At 43.7% G+C, this 23,357-nt stretch overlaps 1 protein-coding gene and 1 long non-coding RNA gene across 10 annotated transcripts in view; both read right to left on the bottom strand.

The window, feature by feature from the left end:
- The window catches only part of PAK1 (p21 (RAC1) activated kinase 1), a 74,039-nt gene extending 71,731 nt beyond the window's left edge, over positions 1 to 2,308 (bottom strand). For 4 of the 7 annotated variants that reach the window (XM_035560423.2, XM_035560421.2, XM_050709986.1 and 1 more), the window contains exon 1: positions 2,179 to 2,295. The gene's annotated coding sequence lies outside the window, so the exon portion shown is untranslated. Of the gene's footprint in view, positions 1 to 2,178 lie in introns of all 7 variants that reach the window. The other 3 variants (XM_035560422.2, XM_035560417.2, XM_035560418.2) reach the window with 2 other exon arrangements.
- Positions 2,309 to 2,648: 340 nt separating this feature from the next.
- LOC126913463 (uncharacterized) lies at positions 2,649 to 6,677 on the bottom strand. 3 transcript variants are annotated; one of them, XR_007708805.1, is made up of 6 exons: positions 6,527 to 6,677; positions 6,226 to 6,368; positions 5,888 to 6,089; positions 3,637 to 3,882; positions 3,080 to 3,244; positions 2,649 to 2,995 (listed from the first exon to the last, which is right to left on the bottom strand). It is a non-coding gene; the product is annotated as an uncharacterized LOC126913463 (long non-coding RNA). The 3 variants fall into 3 exon arrangements; XR_007708806.1 differs by having other exon boundaries at positions 3,091 to 3,244; XR_007708807.1 differs by lacking the exon at positions 3,080 to 3,244.
- Between the last annotated feature and the right edge of the window lie 16,680 nt (positions 6,678 to 23,357).

Below are 23,357 nucleotides of genomic sequence, written 5' to 3'. Positions count from 1 at the left end.
TGGAGCTCTCGATCATTTCTGCATTTCGCTGCTGAGAAAAGCCTGCTTCAGCCCTAGGTGGTTCTGCACACCCTTAAAATATAAAGAAACTGGGCCATAACAGCTACAGTTTTGAAATTACGAGACGTCCCACACCTAGGAAGTGAGACAGGTGCAGAAAAGAGAGAAAGAAGCCACACCAAAGATCACTCATATTTAGAGTAAAAAAAAAAAAAAAAAGAGTTAGCAAACTGGGTGAAATTCATGCTTTTGTAGTCAAAGCTGAGGAAAGCTCTGCACAGACCTGGAAAAGGATCCACAAGAATCAGTAGAAATCAAACAGTTCTTTGACCTTTTAGGCCAAAAAAAAAGTTAGCATTTTCAGCCTATGGCAAACAAGTCAGTCAAAACCATAATAAACACGAAATATATTTTCACTCGTGGAAGTTACACATGGGTTGTCACACGTTTCTTCTAATACCCCCGTGATGAAGAGCGTGAGCCGAAAGCTTCACATTTCCTCCCCTTTTCCTCTGAGCAATAACCAGCGCACACGGTATTCAAAGATTTCTCGTTGTCATGCTACAAAAGAGCATTTTTCTCTTCAATTTTACCCTTGGCTTTCGCTTCCCAGTCCAAGAGCAGTAGTTATATCACCTCCTTTGAAACAGCCTCTCCCCCCAGGGCTCAGGAAGGCTGAACGCCCGCCCGGCTTTGGAGTTTCTCACCCTCAACTTATCTGCCCTGTATATCACAGCTGGAGAATAAGAGACAGGGGCAATCCTCAGCTTAACAAATTCAGCGTTCGGCCACATTTACGTTTCCTCTGTGCTGCCTGTTCTCCCTGCAGAGACAAGCTTGCCTCCTCTGACTAATCCCCAGAAAACGCAGAGGGAAAAGTCATTTCTAAGCGGACACCCGCACGGATTGTTCCGCCAGGAGGAGTTTTTGCCAGCCTTATCCTAAAAAGCCGCGAGCGAGACCCCCACTAAAGGATGTCAGAGCGGTGCAGCACCAGGAAACACCAGGTATGGGAAAAGGGGAGGCAATTCGGCGAGAGGCAGCCGTGAGTCACTGTACAAAGAGTGAACTGCGAGCAAAGAGAACAAACCCCCCTTCCGCCCGTGCCCGACACAGCCATTTCACCCAGCTGCAATGCCTAGCTTTCACTTTAAAAAGCTTGGCTGAACATCTTTTACGCTTGTTCTTTATATAATATATAATATGTGGAGACACGCGGTGTACTTCATCACCCCATAAAGTGCGTGCTTTCCACCCGGTACCGAGTCCCCAGCAAGGAGAGAGGTCCTGACATCTATTTATTAATAAATCTTGCTCCTGAAGAAGAACTCCTGGAGGTGAGGTGTGAATCAAGAGGCAGCGACGCTCAGCAGGAGCCGACGCACCACGGCACGCAGGCGGATGGAGGCAGCTCTCCCCATTTATCGGGATCGCTCGAGCCCAACAACAAAAGCAGCAAGAACGGGGATTTTGCAGGCGTGGGAGAGCTGGGGATTGGGACACAGGGAAGGGAGGAGAGTTGCAGCCCCAGGAGCTCGTCCTTGGGGCTCTCCCAAGAGCACCCAGAGGTGGCAGCCATCCCGCAGGGTCCCTCCTGTCCCGCTCGCGGACAGAAGCCCCGAGCGGGATGCTGGAGACCTCGTAAGGTCCCTTCCAGTGTGAATTACGCCCCGATCCCAAGCCCAGCTTTGCTTTTAAGGACTTTAATGGCAAAAAGCCACGATCTCGGACACGCACGTGGAGCGGGGTGGGGGGATGAGGCCACACACACTCCCACCTCCTCATCCCTGTTCACCGCCAAAAGACCCCAAAGGTGCTGTGTCCCCCCATGGGTTCGGCTCCTCGCCTCTTTGGGGTCACCCCCAGCACCCCCTCCAGCCCCATTCAGGACGGGGTGCTGAACAAACCCCAGGGCTTAACCCCGAGCTCCCTCTCCCCATCCTCTGCCCCAAACACCCCCCAAAAAAAAACCTTGCACAACCCAGGGCTGGAGCCAAACCCCTTTGTTAAACAACCGAGCCGGGGAGGCAGGAGGGAGCCGGGCTGGGGGGGGGGGCGGGGGGAGCGGGCTCCCCTTTCCTAAAAAAAAAAAAAAAAAAGGGAAGAAGAGGAAAAAAAAACAAATAAAAAGCCCTTCTCTCGACCCTTCCCGGGTGGGAAAGGGAGGAGAGGACTCACCTCCTGCCCGCTGCAAGGTGCCGCCGCCCGGCCCCGCCGCGCTCCGCTCCCCACGCCGCCCTCCGGCCGCCCCGGCGCCGCCTCCCTTCGCCCTCCCCGCCTTTGTCCCTGCCTCTGGCTCCGGGGGGTTGGTCCCCGCCCCACTACCACCCCCCTAAAATCCCCCTAAGACGCTCCCCCTACAGCCAAGGTGGGCTGCTGGGGCTGGGGGAGAGGCAGGGTCCCCCTGTTCGCCCCCCCCCCCCTCATTCATTCCTCTTCCCCATTCATTCCTCCCTCCCTCCCCCCCCCCCCCAAGCAATCCGGGCTAAAAAGTTGTGGTTTTTTTTATTATTTTTATATATTTACCACCCCCCTACCTCCAAGGTGGGCTGCTGGGGCTGGGGGAGAGGCAGGGTCCCCCTATTCCCTCCCCCTATTCATCCCCTTCGTTCATTCCTCCCTCCCCCCGAGCAGTGAAAAGTTGTGGGTTTTTTTTGTTTTATTATTATTTATTTTCCTGATTTATTTCTTATTTACTGGGGGAAGGGGGACACGTTCCCAGCATAGCTTCACCCCTGAAAAAAATCTTTGGGGCTGTAATCCAGCCTTGGCACAAAGCTGGGTGCCCAGCCCCTGGCCCGGCGGCTTTATGGGGTGCAAGGAGGGAGAGCGGGGTTGGCCCAGGCCATAATAAATCGTTCCCGGTCACCCCAGCAGCGTGGCAGCCCGGCAGGGAGCAGATCACCACGCAGCGCTGCGCTGACTCAATTCCTGCGGTTCGTATCGCACCGTACTATCGCCGTGCCAGCTCCGTCATGCGAGGGAGCGTGTGTGCCTGCAGATCCAAAAAAGGAGAGAAGGAAAAATGGGCTCTGCCCTGCTCCTGGGCTGCACGAAGCGAGACGTGCGTGCCTTATACCGCGGGGATACCGGTGTTCGCTCTCCCCGCGATCCCAGGCTCGCTGGAAACTTGTCACCCTACTTAACAGAGGAGTTTTCTGCTCAGTGCTCGTGACAAAGAGGAGGGATTTGATGGCATGGACGTTCACGTGCACGGTGAGGCTGCCTGCTCAGAACACGCTGTCTAGACGTACAGACATAAAATGTTAAGTGGAGCAGGTAGATACGGGCAAAAGGGAGGCAAATAACACAGGTCACCACGTCTGCCCTGCCTTTGCACCTATACGACAGCGCTGCCACGGTCTTGCCCTTCCCCCTCATACCAACACTTATCAGTTCCCGTGATAAGTTTGTCCAGGAACTAAAGCAGCAGAAAATGAATCCCACAAAATAAATAAATAAATAAATAGAGGAAGTGAGAACGTGAGGCCAGGGCTGGCAGGAAAGGTTGGGCTGCAGCAGAGCTATTTTCAATGAGCTTAACCTGTCGCGGGACGGCACGCTCGGAATTACTTCCTCTGCTGGGTAAATTTAAAACTTGATTCAATACCACTCAGACTGACTGCATGAACTCACCTGAAGCAGGGTCTGTACGTAGGCTGTCAGCTGGACGCGAGGCAAAGGTGTTTAATCAGCACAGGGCAGCGTGTCGGTGTCCTCGCTTCACGGGCAGCCACCATCAGCCTTATCAAGAAACCCTCTTCAGAGCTGGAGTTAAAACTGAACACAATTACCTTTCTGTCCTGTGTCGAGACCTGACGAGCAACTTCCTCCTGTACCGTACTCTAAATCACGAAGCCTCCTAAGGAACAGGGATGCGGCCTGATAATTAAAAATAAATAATTTTTGAAACCAGGCAAGAGATTGGCCCAAAGTACTCATAAACATGATTTCTTTGCAAGACATTTTACCAAATAGATTTAGTCAACTGCTTAACAATAAAATGGAGAGTGGTGGCGTAAGGTTAATTGCAGTGGTTGACTTCAGGGCTGGCCCACGTACAGCTGGATTATACCTGTATAAACCCTGCTATGGCTGTTTCAATATCTATATAAAGGTACTTACAGCAGCATGAAATAACCAGGAGGATGTTGTACTTTAATTATAGGTGTTTTAAAGCCACTTAGAGCTGAGAAAAGGCTTTATCTATACACAGGTTAACTCGATTCAGAAATCATTTCAATTAAACCTTTCCATATTCACTGCCAAGGGGTTTCACCAAAACACTCAGGACCGTATTCTTACATTTTATTATCCTACACTATAGTAATGTAGAATCCTAAAAAGTTATCTTGAAGGTGTATCCTGGGATATACCTTTCTGAATTTACCCAAATTTCAAAACTCCGTTGTCTGAAACTATTGCTGGATATTTCAGAGAGGATTCCCAAACATACTGAAGGAGAGGTGTTTGGGATTTCCGTGCACAATATCAGAATGGGGTTTAGAGCTACTGCTGCAAACCATAATTTGGTACCTGAGACAGGAATGAGTGAAATGCAGATTCTTTTATTTGTGTTCTGAGTACTCAGGGCAGAGAAAATGCTCGGGGGGGGGGGGTGTTGGGGAAATGATTCATCTTGCCTTGTACTCAGGATAAATTCAGACAGCCCATTTTCGATATGAGGGGGAAAGGGGTTTTCTTACACCTCGAAAGGGTCTCTGGTGTTCTGCGGGAAGAACCTTGGCACCAGGCCCCAGCCACAAAGACCAACTCTGTTAAACAATCGATTTTACAGTTCATACCAGAACTGCATTTCCCTCCCCTTTCGATGTACAGCAGAGCGAGCAGCCTGGCTTCTGGAGCTCATAGCCTGACGATTTATTCCTTGTCAGCAATACCAGCACTGATAGTTCTTACTCTGCTGTGCATCTCTGCTCCTAAGCGACTCCCTGCCTTGTGCCAGCACAGCTAATTGTGCACCTGGGAGGGCTCGGGGCGCTTGGCCACCTCCGATTTTTACTGGATGTTTTTCATCCAGATCAAATCCCCAAGTCTTGACTGAAATGATGCACAGGGAACATAGGGGCATGTGAAATCACAGAAGCTGAAGCACAGCTGATGAACAGCAGCTTGTTAGGATGTACCAATTTAGTCACTTGCCATCATCTGTCTACTTCTTTAACCTACTCGAGCAATTACGGACAAGTTGGCCTCAGCCTACAAGGAAGCAGCCAGAGTTCATGAAAGCCTTGAAGAATTATCAAAATTATCTAAAGAAAACTTCTAAGGCTTTGTAGTCAGACAAGGATCGGAAAAAGAAGAAAAAAAAAAGAAACAAGCAGTCCTATAACCACACACAAACAAGGTTCCTCAGCCAAACTGCCCACCACCAAGATGGAGAAGCAGCAAGTAATGGCAAGCAAAACTGGAGGTGACAGTGGGTCAGCATTCTACCTGTCACCTGGAGGTTTCTCACCCAGTAAATTAGAAGGAAATCCAGCAAAATGATGTTGTTATAGCGGTGTGAAGTGATGAAGAAGACAGACTATGATTCATCACTGCCTTACATATCGTTTAAGCTTGTCCAGCTCTGCAAAACACTTCAAAATCAGAACCATTTCCTTTTCATTCTGCTTTGTCCAGATAACGCGATGGACTAAAGCAGTGGAAAATGTGTTTCTGGATGCAAACCTATGATGCACAAGACCAAGCGTTTTTTCTAAATGAATGCCCAAAAGCATGTCAGCATGCACAGCAACAGCAATCTTTCCTTTCCTCCATAAATTTTAGGGTGTGCCAATGGCAGAAAAGCCAAGTAGCAGAGTAACAAAAGGGCTGGACCACTTGACTGGTAGAGAGAAGCAACACCTGGTTCCTACCTTACCTATCCTGATGGTAGATGGTGTGCAACAGCCATCACAAAGAAAACCAGCAGCAGCTCTGAAATGGATGAAAGTGGCATGTTACATTTAGTGCTTATTTAACATGGAAACACATTTCTTACCATCCTGGAGAAACAGCTTAAACCTTCGCCAGCTTATGTCAAGGGATCCACCCCAAACTCTGATTTGCTTACATTTCCCAGCCTAGAATGAGATCAAACACAGGGCTAAAAACCAGGGCAGCCATTTTAGCAAACCTGGCTCTGAATTACATTTGTTGGACCTTATCACGGTCTGCGGTTTTACCAATTGAAATCAAAAATCCATCTTGTGCACTTACTGTTTCTGCAATACCATTTCTATTTGGCTACATCCAGTTGTTTCATTCTGCATACATGGTTAGAGCATCACACCAGAGAGGTTCCCAAATGGCACTTGGTCCTTCATTCCTGTATCAGGTGGCTTACAGTAAAGACTCAGGATCTGTGTGGTACAGATATAACATAGATTACAACCCAGAACAGTCTTTAACACTTAAATCCCAAACCATTCAGTTTTTCCTTTCTTGGTTGAGTTCCCCTATAGCTGGTTGAAAACTCAGAGGCATCTTTATGCCATTCCAACTTTAAATCATCTCTTACTGCTTCATTGAAGGCCTGGAATCCAGCAAAACCTCTGGTGATGAATACTTCTACATTCCAGATCTCCTTTAGCCAGGAAATTGCACAGTGACAGCTAAGAGCACTCAGTGCTTTGGTGAGCAGTCAGCAAGTCAGGATGAATACTAGGGCAGCCACAAGTGACTAGTTGATTCTGGAAGCCTTATGTATCTCTGGAAGTCATAAAATACAGATGGGTAATGGCTTAACAATGAGGTCAGGCTTTGATTCATTAGCTAACAGCGGAATCTAAGCACATATATCCCTGTTTTGAGGCGTGCTGCTAATTCAAGCTTAAAGAGACTGGGGGGAGTTTTGCCCTGCACTGTAAGTTTCTGTGGAGCTGTACATGTTCCTCACTTAGACTTTGTGTGTTTTCTTGGTGATTTTAAGAGTTTTGTTTCTTGAAAAGTTATCTCTAGCTATTGGTAACCTTACACAGAAAACATATTCAAATGCCTAAGCTTTTTCCCCCTACCCCCCTGTAAGTTTTGGACACATTGGGTCAGCCACTGGAGCTATGCTAATTCACACCAGGAGCTGACCATTTACAATTTGATCCCACAGCGGGCGAGGAGCTGTAGAGACAAATGAACGCTAGAATAAGAAAATCTGCTTTCAGATATTAAAAACAGCATCAGCCTGTCATCCACCTCATGTTCAAAAGTCCTTTTCTTTCCTGATCCCACCCAGCCAACCTAAGGTGAGCATATGCTAAGTCTAAACTCTCCCTTAGTGATCAGTGGACTCCATCTGGACTAGAAATCACGAGGGCAACTCTGATTTGTGAAACACATTCATCCCAGCAGCACTTCAGACGAGGAACGAGGTACTCACGGAGAGCCAGAGGGGCTCCGCTGGGAGGCTGGCAGAAGTGAGGTGATGGCAACAGGGGAAGCCCGTACGTCCTGCTCATTCACTTGGGTCTTTGGAGCATGAAGGAACTTGCTGACAGCGCAGGAAGCATGGAAAGTAGCACGGTAGAAGCAGACAAACATCCCTAGCACATGAGAGCGTGTCTCCAGACGGGTGAAATACCTGCAGAAATCACAGAGCGTGCTATTTCTTTCCAGGAGTCAGCTTATGGAGCTCTGATGTTTTTGTAACACACACTCGGAATCACTTTTCTATAATTTTCTATTCCTTTTATTCTATTTTCTTATAGTCCAATGATTCAATAAATACTTGTCTGTGACAATCTGGAAAAAACACAGATTTACAGGTAATTTGAAATCAACAACTCCTGTTGAACCAGTAAGAAATCCAGAATGACACTGCTAAAAGTGAAATTAGTACAAATTATCCAGATATATTATTTTTAAAAATGTCTTTTTACCTGTAAGTTGGGAGAAATAAAACAAGAAAGCTATAATATCAAGGCAATAAGGGAGACAACTCTGAAACAACATGGTAGAAGACTGCAGTAAACTTGCCTTTCAGTAGGGACTGCCCAAGTTTAATGGGCTATCTTATAAGGAAAATAATAACAAAAATAATAATAATAAAAAAATCAATTAGCTTTTCTTCTCCATTGAATTTTTTTTAAGTATGCCTCTGGAGAGGTTCCACTTCCAGTACAAGGTTTAAAAAAAAAAAAAAAAAAAAAACACAAAACTGCTACCTAATGCAAGAGGCAGTCCGAAGAAGACACCAGACAGGGAGTACTAATCTAGGGCTACTTTATTACTCAAAACCTAATGAGAACAGCTCATTTTTCTACCCAGAAACTCTTGGCTGCTTTGGAGGACACTGTAAGCAGAGAACAGTGAGCCCAGAAGAGTTTGTAACAATGTAATGGTGTGACAGATTTAGATTCTTTTGCTGGTTTTGCTGAGCTTATTCGGACTGCGGGACTCTGAGGACCCTGAGGATCCTGTTCTGGCTGGAGCTAGAGAGGCATTTGCCACCCATTTCAGAAAGAACAAAACCAGCCCTTCAGTCATAACACCTCTGCCAGAGTTTGTTTCACACCCTGCCAAAATGTCATAGCCTGAACCACTTCGGTTGCTTGAGCCATTTAAAAGTGGGCTGAAAAAAACGCCAGAGAAAGAACTGCAGGGAGAAATCTTCCCCCGTTCTTTTCCTTATCTCTGAGATCCTGCCTCACTGGGTTGCACGAATAGCAACCAAAAACTGCAAGGCACTGACAGACGTGGGGTCTCTGGGTGGTTTGTACTGATGCTTCACAAGCAAAGTGTGAAAATATGAAGCCAACATCCTTCATTCCTACCTATTTGCTTTGTGTCCAAGGTGAATTAAGTGAATCGTAACACAAAGGAAAAACTACGCTGAATTTTGATTTATTTCCTACCAGCTTTGAGCATCAGTGGAGTTCTGTTCAAGTGTAAAGGTCTTCAACAACTCACTGACATGAGGCATGTGTAGTATCATAAACAACAAGATAACTCAAACGTGTGCAATATTATCTCACCAAGAAATGTTGAGCTGGAGGTCCCATTTTGCCAAGTAAAGAGCAGCCTCCACAGTCAATCCAGTAGAGGGAGCTAGAAAAGCTCAGGGGCATTTTGCTGGGTGGAGTGACGCTGGTTAAATTGGTTTGACTGGTTTTAGTGTGACCAGCTGGTGCTGGAGATGCGGATCACTTTCAGCCTGCCAAGAGAGCTGGCCCTGCAGAATTCTTTTGATATGATGCACATCTCAGCGCTCTCCAAATCACTGATGAGTTGCAGATCACTCTGCAGGACTCAGGAAAACTTAATAAATTGATTTTTTTTTTTTTTTTTGCAAAATGTTGTAAAATAGAACATATATGGAGCTAGGTACATTGTGTTAAGTGAGGGAAGTACAAGTTTTCTCTGTCTTCACATATCATTTCCAATTCCTACCTACAGGAACTACAAAATAACATCATACTAGCACATGAACCCTTTCACTGGGCACCACCGTGTACAACGTAGATCTCCCAAAACCGCCAAGATACAGCTGAGATGTCAGGAACATGCCACCTTCTACCTTTACATTCCTTCCAAGCTGCCTCTGGAATCAAACATCAAGCTGTGCTAGCTGTAGAAGAATAACTTCATCTAGGATCCCCAGCTTAGATAAAAAGCACCATTGTAACTGCAGTAATTTCTATGATGAGGTTTTTGTCCTGAGTCTCACCATCTCGCCTGGCTTTGTTAATTAACACTTTTAGGGTTGGCTATTTTCTTTTTCCTTTTGCCACATTTGCTGGGATATATCGAGATTCTTATCGAATTATTCAACTCTTACCAAATAATTAACTTCATCAGCATAAATTAATCACCAAAGCACCCTTTGAGCAGTATTACAGATGGGGAAAATGAGATAAGAGCTCAACCAGCAGCCTGAGGCCATGCAGCAAAACTACTGCAATTATGCTTCGTGAATTCAGGAGTTCCTGTCTCCCAGCCCTGTTCTCAGACGAGATCAATCCTTTAAACTGCATCTGAATGCTTACACTCCTAGCAAAAATAAGCCTGGTAGAACAGACCTGACTCAGTACAGGCACACAGAGATCTGATCTTCAGCAGGCAGGTGAACTATAGGGGAGGCTAAAACCAGAAACGTTTCATGTTGCTGTTTGCACCAGATTGGCAGCCTTTGTGCGAAGGTTTGGTGTTTGTAGTCTCGCAGGAAGACACGATACTGAAACTTACCCTGTTGACAGTGGCTTTTATTCCAGCCAGGAGGGACGACGTAAATGGCTGTACAGAGAGAAAAGGCCCAGAGGCGAAAGGTAAATAATTTTCAAAGCACAATGCAGAAAGCGAGCCAACTGCTGATGTATGTGGACTGTGTTTGAAAGTGTGGGAAAGTTGCTTGCTCACAGGGAACCGGGGCTGGGTACATTTAAGTTACACGGTAGACAGTGTTTTGTTGTGCAATCTCTGTGTGGAGGACTTTTTGTTTTTTGCACTTATGCCTAGGCTTCTGGAAAGTGCACATTTAATAAAACCCTACTCAAGAGGACCGTGCTAAAGCAATTGTTTTTCCCCTTTAATTTTTAAGTGGTTACAAAACAATGAAGCCCTCAGTTCTTTGCACTTCACAGGGAAGAATGTACAAAGAGCTGCTTAATCTCTTTCAGCTCAGCTCTTTCATTCTCATGGGTATCCAGTTGCAAGGTATCTGTATCAGTCTGAATTCTCAGCCGATCCCCGCAGCAAAGTGCATCCAACTGCAAGCTCTTGTTTTAACATGCTGTTTCAGGACTGACCAGGTTTCAGCACGCGAGGCTCGTTCTGCCTAAATCTGTTTGACATTGGCAGAGGAGCAGCAGCACGAAACCCAGCAGCACTCATTCTGGTGATGAAACGCCGAGTAAGCACTTTCACAATGCCAGGCTAATCTTAACACTGATGTTTGCGATCTCGAAGGAAGCGAGCCACACAGCTAAAGGAGTCACGTCACCGAGGAAGACTTGAATGCTTCCTGATTGGTTTTCCAAATAATTATTTCATCTGCTTCGACAGAGACTGGCTTGCAATTCAAGTATTATACGGTTTTCTTCATCACTGCAAAGTGCAATTAAGGAATCAGATGGCAAGACATCAATCATATCCCAGGATCAGCTAGGAAAGAATGGTGAAACCAGACAGGGCTAGGGATTCAAATTGATTTTCTCCCACGATTGCCAGACAGTCTCAAACACAAAAAGGACAAAAATAAATATATTTATAGTTAAGGTAACAAATTAACACGTCCACACCAAATTAATTTGTTAAATTTGCCAAATTAAAATGCTAAATTTAGCTCAGTCACTTAGCAACAGCTGCATCAGCTTGAGATGTTATCATTCTGCAGCTGTTAGCTGTCACCTAGGGCTGGAGCTCCCATCCCTCGAGCAAAGTCAGCAGAAGGAAATGTGTCCCTACATTTTGGCTGCTCCTCTTCAAAATCCTGTGTCTTGGCTCAGATGCATCTTTATCAGCCATCTGGGAGCTCGGCTTTGGTGTCGGGTAGGAGCCCCACCGTACATTTGTTCTGACAGCTCTTCTGTGAGGCAGTAACCCACATCAGAGAGGCAGCACAAGCAGAGAAGTCTTAAAACTGCTCACCGCAGCGATCAATGCCTTAAGTTGAGACAAAAGGAGAATTGTGAATAAGCATGAAAGTGCCCGAGAAAATTAGGGTAACAAAACGGGCGACTGAATTACTGCCGCCGCGGTGTAACAAAGAATTTAGGAACTATTAGGCCAAAAAGGAGCCTGAGACGATGTAGCCTAAGGGTTAGAGCACACCCCAGGGGAAAGGCAGCTGTGTAGTTTTGGTCTCAGCTTTCTGGTGTGCTGAACTGCAAGGTTGCTCCACCCTTGGTTATTTATTTGTTTCCTGATGTGAGACTGCTGGCTGTGAGGTGTGTTCAAGCCAACGCCATCCCCTGTAAGGCAGGTGTGCTTGGAGCACAGCTGCCAGCCCGCAGCCCTGAGGGGATGCAGACAAAGGAACGCCTGCTCCGAGTATCCTGGGTAGGGTTAAGGGTGATACGGGAGCTGAGCTGCTTGCACTTGCTACAACAGCATCCAGCCTGATGTGCAGAAGGAAAATTCAAAGCTCAAGAAGCGCTGGCAGCCAGAAAGAAATCACTTTGGCTGGTGATTGTGGAGAACCATGTCTGTGAACTTACAGACCGAAATTCCAACAGGATAATGCTCCAAAGTTAATAATTTGATCCGTAGATATTCCTGCCGGAGAACACTGAAACAAATAGCGTAAGCTGTAGTCACAGCTAGGATCTCTGTGAACTGGTGATCGCATTTTCTTGCTGAAGAGCATCAAGGAAATCGCTCTCCAGGAGTTGCAGCGTCTCCACCTTCACTGAATGCCCTTGGGCAGGGCATAATGGCACAGCTACAGGGGAAAGCAGTCTGCCAGGTATCACGGTTTCCTGCTCACCAGGCTGGAACTCCCTCGAACAACATTTTTCTCCCCTGCTGTTCTTCAACAGGAAGAACTTAACAACATCCATAGGAATACCCCTGCAGCCTCCTTCTCACCACAATAAAATTTAGGCTGAGGATGATGCCTTTGTACCACGAGCCATGAAGAAGCAGTTGGTACACTGGAAATATGCTTATTTTATTTTTTATAATCATTTTTCACTGTCTTGTCTCTCTTTGTGAACAGAAGGAGACGGTAGTCAGCCTTTCTGCTGTTATACTGGGTGCACTCTGCATTGTCACGAGGATGCCACAATCTCTGGCTGATGTGTTTAAGACCTAAAAACGAAGCAGACAAAACACGCACCTAAGCTAGGCAATACAGTAATTAAAATTCTCTTAATTGTACACATATGAAAGACAGACCTGAAGCCCAGACCAAGCCCAAGGCTTCCATCTGACGTTTGTATCAGTCCCCAGAATGGCAAGGCCATAGCTGGCAGACACTGCTATAACATTAATTAAGAGTAATAATAGTTTGCCAAGCTGAACTCACAGCTCCTGCAGGACCCAAGTGCCCGCTGGTACTGAAGAGAGTAGGAGTTACACAACTAATCTCTGCAAGAAACAGACATCACAAACATACCTAACGAGGAAGTGGGAAAAAGTAGGAAAAGTAGAAAAAAAAGACCTAAAAAAGTAGGAAAGAGAGCTAACAAGCAAGTGGGCCTGATTCTCCTCTACCCAGTGCCCTCCATACTCACTTACGATAAGAATTAGGATACCGAGAGTTCATCATCACCTCTTTTTTTTTAACCTCTGGTTTGTTCTGCACCATCTGTACATGTACATTTTAGACCTATTAAAAACAAACAAACAAACAAAAAATGTCATCATCATCAGAGTATATGCCACTACATTCACACCACCAGTAAGACCACTTAAGATTTTGCTAGCCTTTATAAAAACTGTGTGAGGTTCATTCCTACTACAGGAGGTAAATTTCCTTCAGCAGACAGTTCTCATACGTAATAAAGAGATGCAGAGCAGAATATTTGGGGGGAAACATGAAAAAGAAGTAAAGAGGATGCTATTATTAAACAAACTTGGATCAGAGATCACCAGTGGCTATACGCTTTCCTTTTTTTCTTCCCCAAACCCTGTAAAATAATCTGGTTACTAATAAGATCACAATCACAGTGTGATTACTAAGTGGGCTGCAAGGCCCACTTACTAAAGAAAATAAATTTAAAAGCATAAACCTAAGTAACTTAAAAAATAAATCAGGTCAGAAAGCAACCCCGGTCCTCAGAAAGTGCACAGGAAGCTCTCCGTTTCAAAGTGTTCCCCCCCTCTTTCGGCCTTCCAGTGCTTTTTAACTGGAATTTTGCAGGTGTTCAGGGTGAGCAGACGTGCAGCCGAAATTGCTGCTCTGCACAGGGCGAGGAATGCTTCTAGCAGATTCCAGCCCCAGAACAAGCCTCCCGTCACTGTCAAAGGGAAGACTGCGGTTTTGTCTGACAAACTTTGCTGGGCTGCTGCCAGAATGTTCTCTTTCCGTACTGAACTTTTCCCTTTTGCCTGTCCCAGCCTACCCATCCTAGCCTTCACCCAAGGAGTCTTTCCTTCGCAAGCTGTTAGTTTGACCTAGATAACATGTGGAACGAAGCAAGCAGTTCAGTGGGCTCACGGGACACAGTCGTGAAAAATCCCAAATAAGCAGGGAGTTTAGAACTTGCCTTTTTACGTAAAAATCGCAAATAAGCAGGGAGTTTAGAACTCGTCTATTTATGTAAAAATCCCAAGTAAGTAGGGAGTTCAGAACTTGTCTGCTTATGTTATCATTCTTGCTATAATCCTCACTTTCAGCTGTCTGACTCAGTTTTCTTTGTGGCAGCATACCAACTACTTCACTGAAGTCCTCAGAGATCCCATTCTTCTCATCAAAAGCCAGTTATTTAAAAAAATAAGCATATTCCCTTGTTCTGATGCTACCTATTTAGGTCAACTCCCTTTACTTTTACCTGATCTCCACTTGACTCTAAATCCCCCAGATTTGTCATAAAGCTTCCACGTCCACCCAGGTCAGATGAGGGGGCCTGAGAGGCTCAGTGGCTACGTTGCAGCTTGCTCTGCAGAACATCCAGCAAAGAACTAGCACGGCTGAGACCTCCAAGCCACAGAGATTCAGGTTTTCTTTAAAGTAATCTGCCTTTTTGCTCGCAGTGTGGCCCCAAAACCAGCATTATATAGCAGTGAAATCACAACGCCAAAGTGTTATTTACACTTTGATGGCAAGACAACATTTTTGCTAGCTATGCCCACTATTTTTGTTTGCTGTGGTGTCACCTTCTGGGACAAGGAGAAGTCATTGCAGATCTAAAAACTAGCACTTTCCCCTTATATAACAAAGTAATCATTTAAAGTGTGATCACTGGTATTTACTGGAGATCGAAAGCAAGCTGCTGTTGAAACCGAAGTTTGTCTGAGCGCGTGAGACAACTTGTCTTGCTGTTTCAATTGGGGTGGAAAGTTTTGATCCCGCAGTTCGTGCACACACCTGCAAACTGAGCCAAATTCTCCTGTCAGTCACAGGTTTGCCATACATATTTGACCAGGTGTAATTCTACAGGCTTCCATGCAAGGAGATCACAACAAATCGACCATTATTTTTCTTTTACCTAACTCTCTCCTAACGCTTTTAGGATATAGTACAAAATTAAGAGGACACGATGACCTCCCTGTGCTAAAAATCCCAAATAAGTTTAAAGGAAAAGGGGGAGCCAGAGCTGCCAAAAACTTACTGACTTTGACGAGCTGCACCCGGAGACCTGAAGACAGCTACAGAAGATCGATGGCAGGCATCCACAGGGAGTGAGCTCCTCAGACAAGCTTCCTGACCTGAGAACGCCCTCTTCTCCCGGCTCGATCAGATGGGACTGCAGGATGAAGAACAAGACAGCCAGACTGTCCTTGACTGCCCAGCTGCCTGGGGAGATGAGCGATGGTCACTCAAGCGTTTCCAGAGATGATTTTAGCTGTTTAATGTTACTAAACCAAGCAGCTTATCTAATACTGTAAGAAACGCAGAGAAGCCAGAATTTTTCACGGTCCCTACTGCATGCCCAAATCACTCGGTGGGAAGAAGAAGAACGGAGGTCTCCAAAACCACAAGCATTTAAAGGACAATCTCCATTGTCCGTTAACAACACAGCCTGCACCATCCAACTGGGGAGTTCTGACATGCACCAGTGGCACTTAAGGATTTTAAAAGGTTTTCTATTACTAATTTTTACTAATTATCACTCCCGAATTGAGAATCCTAAGGTGGTAATGCAGCAGAGTGGAAGTCGTACAGAGATAGCACGTCTCCTGTTCTGAAAAGCACACGGGCTAAACAGACAAGTCAGGGGCTACGCACTGCTGTGTGTGTTCCTAAAACAATGTTCGTACATCTCAGGGTTTTTTTAATTGCTCAAATTTGGCCCAAGTCAGTAGTAACTGAAAAACTTGGGCTTCTGACCACTATTCAGTGTTGTGGCTGCGAAGCCTTACAATACGTGCCCAGAGGTTCCAGATTTTACCACTGTACACACAATATACAACATTAATTTAATGCACAAAAAGGATGCTAAAAGAACGCTAATGAATTTGCAAATCTGAGTATTCAAAATCCAGGAAATACTTGAGTGAATGTCAGCTGCACCACCTTAATTAACGCTCTTTGCATACACACCTTATAACAGATTTTAATTATCTGAGTTGGTGTTGATTGCTTCCTCATTTGGTTCACAGAACAACAGCACTCATTCAAGGGGAGATTGGTGTCATTTGTCTTTATGCCCCAAATTTAGGTAATCTGAATCTTCAGTAAGCTGAAACTCCTTTTGAAATACGTATCTTACCGTGGTGAATGCACAAAACCATAATTCAGATATCTCCGGGATGCAGCAGCAATCCACCTTTTAAAACAGCAGCTTACATTCTTTTTTTCTCCTTTTTTCATGTATGTTCCAATTCATTACTCACGGTAAGGTGGCCAAACCTGAAGAAAGAAAATATTATTCTACAATTTTCTATTGTTTTCATCATAACAGAACTTCAGCATTTCTTTCTTAATTTACTGTAACAGCCTAGAGGCAGGAGAAGTAAAATATCCAGTCCTGCAGGGAACAGCTCTTGCTCAGTCTCAGTTTCTCACCCTGTCATCCCAGTTTTGTGTGTCCGATATATTTATCTCCACACACACCAGGCTGTTTAGGTAAATCTGTCTCTTCTCCCTCACAGCTGGTCCCAACACCTTTATAGGGCCAGCCCTAGTTTCCTGTTCATGTCCCCTCTCTCCACCATCTTCTCCTTCAGTCTCTGTCATTCTCCCAGTCACCGATGGGAATTATTTTACAGCAGAAGCTGAGAATGTCTCCCCAGAACACAAGAAGATCCTTACGGGCTGATTTTTTGGGTGGTCCTGTGTGAAGCCAGGAGTTGGACTCGATGATCCTTGTGGGTCCCTTCCAACTCAGGATATTCTATGATTCTCTGATTCTTTTTCAAAGGCTTGTGACTTGGCCAAATGTAGGTCAATTTTCACAGGCACAAGAGGCACATTCCTGACGCATCCTTTTGCCAAACTGAAAAAGCACAAAAGCATCTGAGCTTCTCAGATAAGTTACTGCCAATATTTTAAAACTGAAAAACAACCTATTCTCCTCTTTTCATACTAGAAAACAACCGAACAGCTCTGTTTGAAACTTCAGGGGAAAGTGGAGAGGAAAGGGGCAGCCAAAGACAGACCTTTGGCTGAAAAACACTAGAATTAAGTAAAACTAAATAAATAGCCTCAAACAGAGTCCAGATTACAATGGGTTAAGGGAAAATAATTATTTTTATTGCAAATGATGCCTTTTCATGGTCTTTGTATGAGCTGTGATGATAACCTTGGTAAGATTTCAGACATTTATGTAAATATTTGCAAATTATGGTCCACTGACTCTTTACATAAGTTCCCTGGAGTCATCTTAGATTGTAAACACAAAGAGATGGAACTACCTTTTTACATGCACTTGCTGAATACCTCACCCAAGGGGATTCATGCACCTAATAAATATGTTTTGCATGCATTGCATCCTTTAACATCCAAAGGCTAACCATTTTTTTTCCACACACTCTTTTTAACAGAACCTGCAGCAGTTATTTTCCACGTAGCATTACCAAGTCTATTTTCCTCGTTCGTTTTAAGTCTGGGTCTTGGAATTTTAAGTATGTATTATCCCTGTTACTGGTGGTTTACCGGTTTGAGATTGTGGAATTGGACTGGAGTGAGCACTTTCGCAAACACTGACGCAGAATCCTATGCCACCAAGACCTTTTTTTGAAGCCCTCGCTCATAAAAAGGCTCAGATTCTGTCTCATTAAGGTATGCTAAACTTATAAAGGAAAACATAAAAATTTCTCCCTTTGCTGAGCTTCAATTTCAGTTTTGCTCCAACATGCAAGCCAGTTTTCCCGTATCCTAGCTCAGTCTCATTTTACTTTTGGGCACTTGGGCTGAAAACTCTGCCCAAAGCAGACGAGCAGAGACATTGCATTTTGGAGATCCTCTGCCTGAAATCATCCATACCAGCTTAATTAAAACTCAGTCTTCCCATTTATAGTTTTTGCTTAGAGAAATCATGCAGGGTCAGTTTTTTACTGGCACAACCTTGAGAACCCTGATATAATTGGTAACTTCAGTTTTTCTTTAACATTGCTTCCCACGTTGTTACATTTTAGCAGGGAAAAGCATAACCGTCAGTAAATGAGCGTGGAAAATATTTTAACTGTGATTCTGGGAACATAACTGATAATATGACTGGAAAGGAAGCCTTGAATCATGCGTTCGTGTTCTCTGCTACTAGAAGCAAGGGAATATAAGCTTAAAATAAACATGCTTGGTTTTTGCTTGGTGATCTTCTACTTGCGTTTTACACTCATGTCTTTCCATTTGTTCTTGCAGCATCGTTTTCTTTTACATCGTTTGACGTACATGCTTACATCCTTCTGCTGACCATTAGCTTGCTCCACGTCCTTTGAAACAGCAACTGGAGATATAAGATTTCATTTGCCTTCATATGGGACATGTTTTACTGCTGGTCCGCAGTACAGTATCAGTTGGCAACCATATCCAGATGCTTTACCTCCTCTCTTTCTGTAAAACCTTTTTCTTAGTCCCCAGTATATGACTTTGCAATGCGTACTATCAAACGTCACTCATTTTCTATTACTCAAGGTTATGCTGTGCTTCCTAAACAATTTTCCAGTCTTCCTTTGTTTCAATATTGCTTTCCAATTTAATTATTAGCAAATACTGTCTTGCTCAAGTTTTAGATCTATTAGCCCTGAAAATATTATCCATTGTTATTATATATTATTATACATAATTACTATATATAATCATTATTATGTAATAGTAATTATTGTTTTTTATTATATATTTCCTATCGTATTACTACTCTCTGGCTTTGTTGCAAATGCTTGACAAGCCTATAACCACATAAACCTGTAATCAATAAAAAAAAAAATATGTTTATCTAAGTAGCGCAGTTGGAACTGCTCCTGTCAATTTTTCCATCAAAGATTTTCTACCAATGTTAAAACTGTCATTGTTCGGAGTTCCTTTGACACTAGGCAGACTGGGAAATTGTAATGGCATTGTAGTCTGACTTGTCAATGATATTCCAACTAAAATGAAGTGACCTTATTTGTTAAGCTGAAAAATACTACCCACTGAGAAGAAAGGCGTCCTTTAATGTTTCTCAGAACTATTTTACCAAGATTTATGAAAACTTAATTCAGTCCCATACTGAATTGTTTTTTGAAATCCTGAAGGCTAGAAATCAGAGAAGGTGGGAGAAATGGGAGTTTATAACAAAAGCTTCAGTTCTGGGGAAACTGTCATTACAGAAAATTAGCTATTGTCTGTAGTTATGCGCTGGCTGAATCTCACCCCAAAACAACCTTCATTTAAAGGCGACATGGAAGTTTAAGCTTCAGAGACTTTAACATGGCACCTCTCAACATGCTAAAACTCAAAAGAAAGTAGAAAGAGAATAATTGAAACAGCTTTCTGTGTCAAGCCTGCCACTTCTCAAAGATCTGGTGTCTTGATATTGTCCTTCAAGTTACCTCTTATTATCTGTCTTGAAGGATGATGCCTAGCATCATGAGGAAAGAAAGTCTCTTGATAGTCAGTGCCCTCATCTTACCCTTATGAAAACTTTTAAAGCTCCAGTTGATTCAGCTGGAGCTTGGGTCCAGCATGTCCAGAGCAAATAGCAAAGCTGTTGCTCACTTTTAAGGCCAAGAATACCCATGCAGCAGCAGCTGAAGGTAAAAAAAATAAAAATAAAAATAAAAATAAAAATAAAAATAAAAGTAAAAGTAAAAATAAAAGTAAAAGTAAAAGTAAAAGTAAAAGTAAAAGTAAAAATAAAAGTAAAAATAAAAATAAAAATAAATAAATAAAATCATACCCAGTCTGAGTACAGATTGTGCTCTCCATACATGAGCTGGGTTATGCTTTCTGATATCTGCCTTTCTGTCATCTTGCACAAGGCATTAAACTATCTGTTGATTTAATAACTATTAAAATGAGTAATTTTCTACTGCAGCTCATAACAGTGCTGTGAAACATACTTCTACTGTTAGTGTAATGTTCCAAGATTGCTGTTGTTAATAATTCTTTTTATTACAGTAGGGTTAGCAATCACATTTGATATCTGAGTTGCATGTCATAATCACATTGCAATGATGACCCATACAGCTAAAAGTTTACAGGGTGAATATGCAGGCAGAAGAATGCAGGCAAGCAGAGAAGGGCTCAGGGAAGACCACAACACAAAAAATCATGCAAAAAGGACTGGACTGCATCTCTCTTGACTTACACACCAGTGCTTTTGCTACCCATTTACCTCACGTGTCACAACTAAATTATGACTTCTATATAGAAGGCACTCCACTCAACACCTCTTCTAATGCTGAAAAAAATAAAAGTATAAAGTATATATATATATATTAAAGTATAAAACATAAGCAAACAAAAGATGTAGCAATCCCCCATAGAAAAAATATCATATCTGAGTGAAAATAAAGAAAAACAGTTGTATTAATAAAGCTTTAATCTTATTAAACTTTCAAAGCAATTGTGTGAATGGAATGATAAACAGGCATGGGACGTCTCAGTGCTAGGAACAGCAACTACACTAACGTTAACTTCTACCACAGGGAGCTATTTACTCAAATTGATCCTCCTGTCTAATGACAAAGTTTTCCTTTTGCTTCAGCTTCATGGCATCAGAAACAGCCAAAAAAATGTGCCTTATCCAGAGGGACTCTCTCTGAAGGAAATCGCAGAGAACGCTGGCATGGTGCAGCTCAAACAGAACATGATCATAGAATCACAGAATCATTAAGGTTGGAAAAGCCCTCCAAGGTCATCTGGTCCAACCATCCCACTACCACCAATGTCACCCACCAAACCATGTCCCTAAGCACCATGTCCAACTTTTCCTTGAACACCCTCAGGGACGGTGACTCCACCACCTCCCTGGGCAACCCGTCCCAATGCCTGACCGCTCTTGCTGAGAAGAAATGTCTCCTCATTTCCAACCTGAACCTCCCCTGGCACAACTTGAGGCCATTCCCTCTGGTCCTATCACTGGTTACCTGTGCGAAGAGGCCGACCCCCAGCTCCCCACCCCTTACTTTCAGGCAGTTGCAGAGAGCAATAAGGTCTGCCCTGAGCCTCCTCTTCTCCAGCCCAAACCCCCCCAGTTCCCTCAGCCGCTCCTCACAGGACTTGTGTCCCAGGCCCCTCACCAGCTTCAGGGCCCTTCTCTGGACACGCTCCAGGGCCTCGATGTCCTTCTGGTGGTGAGGGGCCCAAAGCTGAACCCAGCACCCGAGGTGCGGCCTCACCAGAGCAGAGGGACGATCACCTCCTTGGTCCTATGCTCAATAGCCACACAGATCTAACTTTGCAAACATAAACCAGGCATAAATCAGTCAGGTTCCTTTTCCCAAATCTTGCCTTTCATATCAGAAGACAATGTGAGAACCAGCTAGAAGTTGTGATCATTCCCTTTGTATGTGTTTCTTCACTCACCTTTGGTCAAGCTTGCTGCTATAGCTGTCTGATTCAAATCCTTCTGAGATGTGTTGCCTGTTTTTTCTCTTAAAATCTTTCATCAGCTGTTCATAAAGAAAAGCAGAGCTCCCGTCAGCTTTCTGAACCACTGCTATTGTATTTTTGAGGCTACAAGCAACAAATGAGTCACCATCACTAAAAATTGAGAGAGGAAGAACAAAAGAGCTCACTTGTTTCCCACACAGAAGTTTCTGGCAGACTTGGTTTACTTTTTAGATAATTTTTTTTTGTATTTGTCAAGTGAACATGTCTGACAGCAGGTTGAGAAGGCCACTTGGCAAGTATATGTGTATATTGGTGAGGTGATTTATACCCAAATATACAGCTTACCTACAATTAAACCCTAATGCATGAACTGCTTTGGCTAGGCCAAAACACTGCTTTGGTACCAAGTACAAAAGCAATGAGTAGTGTGAGCCCTCCTGCCCATAACCCAGCTCCATGAAGAACAAAATCAAAACTGGGCATGAGCCCGGCTGAAAAAGTTTTCACAGGGTTTAAGTGTTCTGCTAAAAGCAAGACAGTGCTAAAACACTGCTGGGCTCCAAGTTCTAACTAAGCCCAGCAAAATACAAATGCATATTTAAATATATTTCCGTGTTACGTGAGACAATACAGACCCTTTTCACTTTCTTTCCAGCCTTGAAACCAGATTTGTACAAAAATACTAACTTGAGCCTCTCTAAATCCCAGTGGCAATTTATTTGCTGGTTTTGTTCCATGGCACTTTACAGTCAGAGAAAGAGAATCAGCAGTGATAGCAACTGGAATTCAGCATCGTATCTTTCCAAGTTCAGCAGAATGCTGCATTTTATTTTTAGATGATTATTTTTCCCAGAAGCACCCACAGGTAAAAATTATAACACAAAAATGATTGTTTTTGTTGGTCTGTGGCACTGTGCATAATAAACAGAAGCAGCAAATTCAGTCCAAATGTTATTTTGGAGACTGTTTTTTCAAATACACTTGAAATCTAATCGTCTTACCTCAGGGTCTTTTACCATTTTCTCAGCATTTACAATTCTTAGAAATATGTTTCTATGTTATCTTACATTATTAAGTAAAGTATGATTGTATATGAGCAACCGAAAAAAACACACAGTGATGTCCTTCAGGACATCTATACATTTCTCTCAGGTAGAACTTTATTTTTTTAATATTAAACTATTAGTTCAAACTGATGCCACCCTTGCAGGAGTAGCAAGCTACTTGAGAAGAAGCAGAAAAAGGGATACAAAGAGCACTGTAGGATTACCACAAACACAACTGAAAAAAAATATCATTAGCAAACAGACTTCTGATGCTATGTGAGTAGGCATGCTACCTACATTTATATGCATCTATGGCCTAAACCAGGTGCAAACTAGTGACTGTGAGAGCAAGTGATTCTGGAGAAAGTGCTTGGGCTTTAGGAGGTAATTAGGTAATTACCAGTGAGGCGACATGTAACCCTAAGGCTTGGCTTGTTTCTGCAGACCTGCAGTGTGGAAAAACACTTTGAAAGTTTTCAATCGGGTGCAACACACATCATAAGATAATAAGCATTCAGCTGTACCATGTCGTTTCATCCCTGTTCAATATAGGACTATACTTTAATGCAACTAGTTGGACTCTGGCAAAAGCTTCAAACCAGTGGAAAGCAAGACAAGGCAAACAAAAGATGAAGGAGTGCACGGTGTGCAATTTTTGTAGGCAAATTTTGGGTTTTGATTTTGTTTATCACTTCACTGTCATGGACAGGGCTAACACCAATGCTGAAGAAAGC

The sequence above is a fragment of the Cygnus atratus genome, chromosome 1 (genome assembly GCF_013377495.2).
Source record: "Cygnus atratus isolate AKBS03 ecotype Queensland, Australia chromosome 1, CAtr_DNAZoo_HiC_assembly, whole genome shotgun sequence".
NCBI lineage: Eukaryota > Metazoa > Chordata > Aves > Anseriformes > Anatidae > Cygnus > Cygnus atratus.
Note: the sequence above shows the minus strand (reverse complement) of the source record. Positions and strands in the feature narration are given on the sequence as shown.